The sequence below is a fragment of the Columba livia genome, chromosome W (assembly GCF_036013475.1).
Source record: "Columba livia isolate bColLiv1 breed racing homer chromosome W, bColLiv1.pat.W.v2, whole genome shotgun sequence".
In the NCBI taxonomy this organism is placed as follows: domain Eukaryota; kingdom Metazoa; phylum Chordata; class Aves; order Columbiformes; family Columbidae; genus Columba; species Columba livia.
The window spans coordinates 9759996-9769561 of NC_088641.1; the positions used below are offsets into that span (position 1 = coordinate 9759996).

Genomic DNA, 9566 nt, shown 5'->3' on the forward strand with positions numbered 1-9566 from the left:
CCCATTTTGTAATTATCTCCCCAAACAAAATTCTTTTGGTACCAAATATAAATATGCAAACTAAAATACTGAGCTCAGACATGCAAACCAAATATACAAATGGATCACAGTTACACTTATTCAAGACAATATCTCGATTATAGCATTGCACCTTTGAGCCGCTTGCTGCTCAGGAGGTAGAGATACCGCTGGGTCTCCCAGACAAAATAGGTCCTTGTTGTTTTTTAGTAAGCTGGACTGGGCAAGGCTTTTATTAGTGTCTCATCTGGGGTGCTACAACTGTTATCCCACAACAGGATTCTTTACCCTGTGTGCATGTCCTGGTTTTGTTAAAAACAAGACCAGTTTCTCTTTCAGTGAATTTTCCTTTCAGCTAAGTTCTTCTAGGTAACTGCACTTTTCTGAATTTGGCTGCATGTTTTTTCAGACACTGCTCGCTCCGGTGGTGATCTATTGGTGCCCAATGTGGGGCTCAAAAACACTAAAATTTGGTACTAAAAAGGGGTAAAATTTGGAGATATTGATGTTCTTACTGCTGTGACACAGATTCAATTTTCTTGGCACGGTGCCAAGGGTTGAGATACTCATAGGTCTGTGTGCTGATTCTTTACCCTGTATGCATGTCCTGGTTTTGTTAAAAACAAGACAAGTTTGTTTTAGTGAATTTTTCTTTTAACTAAGTTCTTAGTAACTGCACTTTTCTGAAGTTGGATACATGTTTCGGTATGCATAGCAATGGAATGCAAGGTCACTGATGAGGATGCACGTCCCGTGAGAGGGGCAAGGACGAGCGAACTGAACAGGTGACTAAAACTGACCAACTGAGTATTCCATCCCATTCACGTGATACTTCTTATAAAATGGGAGATCATGAGGGTCTCGGCCCTTTTTTTCCCATCTTCGACTATGGCCGGCATCTGGGAAGGACCCTGCGAGTCGTCCCTGCGAACTGAGGCCTAGTGACACACTGAATCCAGTTCCGGTTTGCTGCAGAGTCCAGCCCAGGACTTCCGGGTGTCTGCTCTGCTGCCGCCAGAGCAACACCAGCTCTGCCGCGTACAACGCTGCGCTACCCCGGGAAATTCAAGGTTGGTTTTGTATATTTTGTTTTATTTTCTCTATTTATTAGTAGCATTAATAAAGCATTTTTAACTTTTTCCAACTTGCAAGTCTCTCTCCCTGTTCCTCCTATTACCTTTCCTTAGTGGGGAGGGTGGGGAGTTAACAGAGAGCATCTGCCATGGTTTATTGTCGCCCTGCAGTAAATGGTGACAGTGCATACAAAAGAGCCAAATTTAGTACACAGCCTATCACAGAGTTGTGCAAGTCTGGATGCTGGAATAAAGCTAGCATGCTAGAAAGAAAAGTAACAGCTATCACACACAACATCTTACCACCACATTCATGCAGTAAAGAGCTAAATTACTCATGGTTTTTTGTATCATCACAAAACGTACATTTTGAGTCCATGAATTCTCATGATTTAACAGTCTGTGAACTTCCTGTACCATATAACAGGCAAAGACTTATAAAGCTTCAATACGTTTAAACAGATACCTACAAAGAAAACAGGCTAATAGTGAAAAGCATCTTGCAGACTGTTCTGCAAGGTTTCTGTGACTTGTTTGTTATCAGTTAATTCTCTCTCAGCTTGTTGAAGTTCAAACTGTTCCACCTGTAAATCTGTCTGCAATGATTTAATGATCTCTTGCAGAGATTTATTTTTGTCTTGCTCTTCTCACTTTAAAAACAACATTAATTGCAACAAAGTATTATACTTCAAGGTTCTATTCTGCAGCCACTTTTCCCAATCATCTAACTTATACAGCAGCCACCATTGATTGCAATATTTCACAAGATCCTAATTCTTCATATTTCCAAGTGCTTTCCTATGTTTTAAAACACCTCCCAATACTGTTTTCTTAGGAACATGACTGAAAACAGATGTTCCCAACCCCACCTCTTAAGTAAAAACCTTGAGAAGAGGGAGGGAGGAGGGGGAAGCATGGAGCAGCTTGCAGCGCAAGTGGGAGAAGTGGGAGGAGAAGACTTACAGCATGCTTACACAAACAACACGACAAAGAAACAACTGTAACAACAAGCAATAAAATAATTAACTCACATTCCTGACAAGCTGCTTGATTTTCAGAAAGGCAATACACAGAAGCATGTAATATGTGCTGTAAAACTCGCAGATACAGCTTATATACAGGGGAAGCAGCTTGTCCCATTAGTAACGCAATCCCGCAACTCACTCGTTCAACGAGGGTTGCTATCCCCGTTACACCCAGGGATTTGTGGCCACAAAAATTGACTCACCCGTTGGATTGCGTGGTCGCCGCCACAGACACTGCTCGATTAAGAGCCTCACAGGGGTCAGACACTCACACAGGGCACCATTTGCGGCGATGAGAATGACAGATAAAGAGATGCACAGACTCAGAGTTCTTGTCAGCAGCGAGAGCAGAGCCAGGCAGAGCTGAGCTTAGCTGAGCTGAGCTTTCTTTTTTAACAGTTCTCAATTTATAGGTTTACAAATATAGGTCTGGACCAAGAGGTTAGACAGGATGTTTTTTCAAAAAAATATTATTCCAAACACATCAGACTCATCTTGTGACTGTTTTCAGTCACGTTCCCAAGCATGTCTTGTGGGCAGTGTTCCGATCCACTCATTCACATGCTCAGGCCCAACATTCACACATCATACATACGGGGCGGTTTTCTGGCCTGAGATATCATTCTCACCGGCCTGGGCTATCGCTCCTTACGCTCATAAAAAACATACTTCTGTATAACCTGTCCAAGACCCTTTATGTTTGACTAAGTGCATGTCAGTATTTTTCATCCAGATGGTCATGTTAGTATTGATCTTCCTTTATCATCCAGGTGGCTGGAGCCGTACATCCTGCCGTTCCCACACTCAGCAATAAAACTTCAGCACCCAAGTGGAGCAGTGACCCCCTCCACTTGGCGCGTGCTTGCAGTTCAATGGCTTTCTGGTAAAAGCTCCGAACCTGCCATAGCAATTCCTATTGGACCTCAAAAAGTTTTAGCAGACTTTCTTACCAATACCAGGGCATAAATGTCAATTATTTCTAAAGAAACAGCTGTGGCAAATGAGATTGACAGGGTGGTGACAGAATTAGAAAACAGAGGCATTATGAAAAGAGCTCATTCACCAGTTTGGCCAATAAAAAACTGACTGGGCAGTGGCGTTTCATAGTAGATTATCATCAGTTAAACACTAACACCGCACCTCTACCTGCTGCAGTTCCAAAGATGGCTGAGAGGGTACACCACCACCTGCTGACCTTGCTCAGAAACCCACAGTTCACAAGTGGTACGCATATTTGGAAGACATTAATGAAATCATGCCAATCCCCGAGAGTAATATTAAAGTATATACAATCTGGGTGGCATCTACAATTGCCCAATGCCATCTACCAACTGAACAACAGATAGCTACCCCAAAATGAGTAGCCTTCTGTGCATCTGTTACTTCAGTTACCCCGAAGGTTCATATTAAGCCAGGAGAATACCCTACAGGGATTCTACACTGGGCAACCAGTACTGGTGAAAATGCCTCAGACTGGAACAGTACCAATGGTACTAATGACACCCAAAAATCCCTATGCATGGGAAGCTAAAGATTGTTCAGGGAAAATACACTGGATCAGCACCCAGTGGATCACACCATCTTTTTAAATAATCCTGCCGGTTGTATGCCCAACTAAGCATATATTTTCTTTTTGTATTCACAGGAATCCTGAAGGAACCACACGTGGACAGATGGATTAGCCAATATCAACGAGATGATAGACCAACAAATTGGATTTGTGGTGTTATTGTTTACCTTAACCATCCGTTTTCCCTTGACTGGCTGCCAAGGGAACCCAGGATAGCTATAGTCCCACACTCACATTGCCTATACCAGAAGTATGAGGCCACATTTCATCAATGGCAGTGGTAAATTAAACTTAGCCACTGTGGTCTTCCACCATGGTAGCACCTACCATGACTCCACTAAAAGAAAAGATGCTGACCCCACAATTATCTGAAATTGGACCGTATGCAGTAAAAAATACAGGTCAACAGCAGATGCTGGTCCCTCAAACAAGTAGAATTATCAATGCAAATTGACATCTTCATGATCAAACCTACTTACTCACCATTCCTGAATACATCATACACAGAATGGTCAGCATGGCTGCATGCATGAACTCTCACCTCTCTCAAACAACTAAAGAGAGATGTGACTGGTATCCTAGGAACAGGACTGAGAGTCTTAAACACTATAGATGCTGAGGTACTTGCAAAAAAACTAGTCACAGAGACTAGTGATCTAAATAAATTGAATCATCCACTACGGTCTTCTCTTTTAGCATTGGGGACCAACCAATGGCTTTTAACTGATACATTACCTCAGTGGGAAGAATTTGACAAAAAAGATTACCAGTTGATTGTAAATGCACTTGAGGTGGCCCAAAGTAATATTTCTTTGGCTCTTAGTTGTATCCAAGCTCAATTGTGAATACAATCAATGGCAGCAGCCATCATAAGGGATGATGAAGAAGGCACCTTACCCACCAAAATTCAGAAGGTAATTTGGGATAACGCAATTGAATTTGAGAAGAAATTCCAGTCCTGGTGGTATTGGGTCAATTTCACCTATGACCCCTTCAACAGTGCCATCACAGCATTCGTCCTAACCATATATAATACTTTGGTATATAATGATATACCAAATCAATGCATTAGGATTGAATCACAATGGAGCGGTACTCCATCCAACAGAGCATAGAGTATGGGCTCGACAGAAGGGAAATAAATGGCAAACCACTGATGTTGATGCATGCATTGTGTGAGAACAACAAGGATTCATCTGTGAAAGTAATACCATTAAAGCTCAGGACATTTGTCTTGACACAGGACAAAATGTTTGCCATTTTGAGATACATCCTCATGAAAATCCTGAAACCATACTTGTATATGTTGGGAAAGGATGTGCATGTATGAGAGATGTCCGTGATTTTATACTTGTGGACAATGTTACAGTAGCTACCAGTAATCATTCTAATCTTTGTGTTTGTAATTTCACTAAGATCATAGGATGCAATTTTAGTTACTCAGCTCCAGTTACAGCTCCTCAGCTGCTACAATCTAACTACACGATGATCAATGATCTTCTGCCTACCCCCATCAGAATGGATCTCACCCTGGTGAAGGGACTCTTACATCGACTGCAGCGACAAGTCAAAGAAAATGGACAAAAACTTTGGTTACCATCCATCATGATGCAGAAGAAATACACCGCATGCTGGAATGAGTGACAAAAGACAGAGAACACAAGTGGTGGGACGTTTTTTGGATGGTCACTGACTGCTACTGGAGTCTTTAACAAAATTCTGCATCATATTGTTCTCCTATTAGCACTCACGGTTTTGTATCTTGTTTTAATAGTAGCGTTATATGTTAGAATTTGGATTGTGATGAAACATCTAACCTATCTGATTTCTCCACAAGAGGAAAAAAGTTAAAAGTATCTGTATATTTCACACTTCTCATAGTTTTTCTTTTGATATTACCTGTAACTGTTTCCTGTCTTTCTAAATACTTGAGACTGACTGATAGGTGACAACATAGGATTTGCAGAAGACTTGTGCACCAGAATCTGAATCCTAGTAGCACTGAAAAAAGTATAATCTTTATGACTATGAAGAAAGCCTTAGAAGTACCTAATGAATTTAGCTAGTGAAATGAGTTCAACCTGTACCAGCACATAGCATGAAACAGACACAGCCTTTGTGAACTCTGATGCCTGAAGGAAACTATTTGTGTCAATATTATTCACTTTTGTTTTACTGATAATTTTAGAAGGAACATTCAGTTAATACGTTTTTATCTACAGTCAAAAATCCCATGCGTATCACATATGGTAGTTTTCTGATCCTCCCCTAAAAGATAGCAGGTCCCTTAGATTCCTTAAAAAAAGAGAATTGAAAATAAAATCAGAAAATAAAACCAGTTCCAGCTATCTCCAAAATGAACCCACCATTGACCAAAGCTGAGCCAATCAGCAATTCTGGAGGCAAATCTGTGATAACGTATTTAATGAAGGTCAAAAAAACACCGTGCAGTAATTGTGTGAGAGATGCATGAGAAAAGTGAGAGAAACATCTCTGCAGGCACAAAGGTCAGTGAAGGCAGAGGGCGAGGAGGTGCTCCGGGTACTAGAGAAGAGATTCCCTTGTAGCCCATGGTAAAGACCATGGTGACGCAGGCTGTCCCCCTGCAGCCCATTGTGACAGGTGCACTCGACCCCCTTCCCCAGCCAAACCAGCAGCAGTTAAGTACAGGCTTCAAAGGAGGTAAAGACCTGAGCTGTAGCTGGGCCAAGAACTCTTTTTAGGAAACCCACAAGGAAGCAGAAGGGCTCTGCTGGTTTGACTGAAAATGAGTTAATTTTCTTCATGCAGTTAGAAGCCTTACTTTTTCATAGCTAGCATGCTCATTATTTGGACTTAGTTTGAGAACAAGAGATAACACCCCAGCACAGAGCTAACGTTTTTAATTGCTCTGGTCTGAGAGCCAAGGACACTCTGAGCGCTCTGCCCACAGGTGTGAGGCATCGAGGAAGGGGGGCAGAGATGGGGCAGACCTTGACTGACATCCAGACTGATCAATAAGAGTATTCCATCCCATTAGCATCATGCTTCATATTTAAGGAGAGTTGGGATCTTCCGGTCTCTCGGGCGCTCTCTCACTCTCTCGTGCGCTCTCTTTCTTTCGTACCTTCTTCTTCGCTCTTTTTGTCAGAGCCGGAGGAGCTTGGTTTGGGACGTTTAGTTCGTCCTTCTGCCATTTTGCAGAGGCCTCTGAGCCTTTCTGCCTTTTTTCCTCTTTTCTCTCTTTGGGATTGGCTGTTTGGGACCAGGTGCTGCTTCCTGGGACTGGCTGCTCGGTGTGGATGGAGTTCATGAGGAATTGCCTTGAGTATCTTTTATTACTTTATCTTATTTCAATTATATGTATATATATTTACTAGTACTCTAGTAGTGTATTAGTGTTTTGTTATTTTATTAAACTCTGTTTATTAAACTGTGTTTCTCCCTTCTCTTTTGATTCTCTCCCCTGTTGGGGGGAGGGGGGGGGGAGTGAGCGGCTATCATTGTTGTATTGCTAGTTCGAGTTAAACCATGACAGGGACACACTGAACACTGATAAGTTGTGGATGCAAGGAGTCTTGTGCAAACTTTTCCCACTGTATGCAATTTGACTATGAGCCAACCACTTTATTCCATAAATGACAGCCTGAGTGAGACTACTTTGAGCTCTCTGCCTCCAGGTGTGAGGCAGCTAGGAAGGGAGGTGTAGATGGGGCAGAGCTTGACTGACATCCAGACTGATCAATAAGAATATTCCATACCATTAGCATCACGCTTCATATTTAAGGAGAGTTGGGATCTTCCACCGAGGAGTGGGACAGACAGGGACGAAGACCTGTTCAGGTTCTGCTCCGTTTTGGTGGAGTTCTGTTTGGGAGTTTCTTTAGTTTGGCCTTTTGCCATCCTGCCGTTTTGCAGAGGCCTCTGAGCCTTTCTGCCTTTTTCTCTCTTCTCTCTCTGGGATCGTCTGTTTGGGACCAGAGTGCTGCTTCCAGGGACTGGCTGCTTGGTGCGGACAGAGTTCATGAGGAGTTGCATTGAGTATCTTTTATTTTATATTCTATTTCCATTTTATATATGTAATTATTAGTACTAGTATATTAGTGTTATTTTGTTATTTTATTAAACTGCGTTTATCTCAGTCCATGAATTTCTCCCTTCCCTTTTGATTCTTTCCCCTATTTTGGGGTAGTGGTGGGAGAGTGAGCAAGAGCCAACATGGTTATATTGCTAGCTTGGTTTAAACCACAGCAAAGGCCAAAGCTCAACTAGAGTTGAAACTCACGAGTGTTGTGTCAGAAAACAGGAAAGGCTGTTTTAAGTATGTGAATAGCAAGAGGAGGTCTAAGGAAAACATTGGGCCATTAGTTGTTGAAGATGGTCACCTGACTACTAGGGATGAAGAAAAAGCAGAGGCATTCAATGCTTTTTTGTCTCAATCTTTAATAATACTGATGGACCTTGGGCTGCCCAGTCCTCTGAGGCAGGGGACCACAAGCGTGGATACGGTGACTTTCCATTTATGGACAATGAAATTGTAAGGGACCAGCTGTACCAGACGAACGTTCATAAGTCCATAGGGGCTGATGCGATTCACCCCAGAGTACTGAAGGAGTCAGCGGATGTTACAGCAGGGCCCCTCGTGATCATCTGACAAAGGTCTTGGGAGTCTGGGGAGGTCCCTGCTGACTGGAAGCTCACCAGTGTTATTCCAATTTACAAGAAGGACATGAGGGAACACCCAGGAAGATACAGACCTGTTAGTCTAGCCTCAGTACCTGGGAAAATTATGGAAAAGATCATACTGGGTGCTACTGAAAGACAGTTGTAGGACAATGCAATCATTAGGCACAGTCAACATGGGCTCACAAAGAGAAAGTCTTGTCTAACTAATTTGATATCCTTCAATAATAAGGTCACCCACCTAGTGGATGAAGGGAAGGTGGTGGATGTAGTTTTTCTGGATTTTAGGTTGACAGTTGGCAGTTGGTTGACAGCAGGCTCAATAGGAGTCAGCAGTGTGCCCTGGCAGCCAAGAGGGCAAACAGCATCCTGGGATGCATTAAACACAGTATAGACCGCCAATCAAAATAGGTGATTATCCCTCTGTATTTAGGTTAGCACCAATGTGGCCTCTCCTTGAGTATTGTCTGCAGTTCTGGGCCCCACAATTTAAGAAGAATGTCAAGGTACTTGAATGCATTGAGAGGAGGGCAACAAGGCTGGTGAAAGGGCTCAAAGGCATGTCCTATGAGGAGTAGCTAAAGACTCTGGGTTTGTCTAGTTTGGAGAAAAGGAGACTGAGGGGTGACCTCTTTGCTCTCTACAGCTTCCTGAGGAGGGGAAGTGAAGAGGGAGGTGCTGATCTCTTCTCCCTGGTATCCAGTGACAGGACGTATGGGAATGGTTCAAAGCTGTGTCAGGGGAAGTTCAGACTTGACATTAGGAAAAACTTCTTTACCAAGAGGTTGGTCAAACACTGGAACAGGCTTTCTAGAGAGGTGTTCAATGTCCCACGCCTGTCAGTGTTTAAAAGGTATTTGGGCAACACCCTCAATAATATGCTTTAACTTTTTGTCAGCCCTGAAGTGGTCAGGCAGTTGGATTAGATGATCATTGTAGGTCCCTTCCAACTGAACTATTCTATTCTATTCTATTCTATGCTATTCTATGCTATTCTATGCTATTCTATGCTATTTTTCTGTTCCTAATAACTAAAGAATATTAAACCTTGCTGGCTGTCCAGTCAAATGGAAGGAAATCTAAGGAAATCAAAACTCTCAACAGATAAATCAAATCCAAGCTGATGGCAACTAAAGAATGCTCATGGTGGAGGGACTTTCATAATCCGATGAGAGTTTTTTAAGGTTGAACAATGATGGGTGTCTACTCATAATGCAA

The 9566-nt window shown here is 42.5% G+C and overlaps 1 long non-coding RNA gene across 1 annotated transcript; it reads left to right on the forward strand.

Annotated features, from left to right (window-relative positions):
• Positions 1–879: 879 nt before the first annotated feature.
• Positions 880–5557, forward strand: LOC135577103 (uncharacterized). The gene is made up of 2 exons (XR_010468696.1): positions 880–1088; positions 3762–5557. It is a non-coding gene; the product is annotated as an uncharacterized LOC135577103 (long non-coding RNA).
• The last annotated feature ends 4009 nt before the right edge of the window (positions 5558–9566 follow it).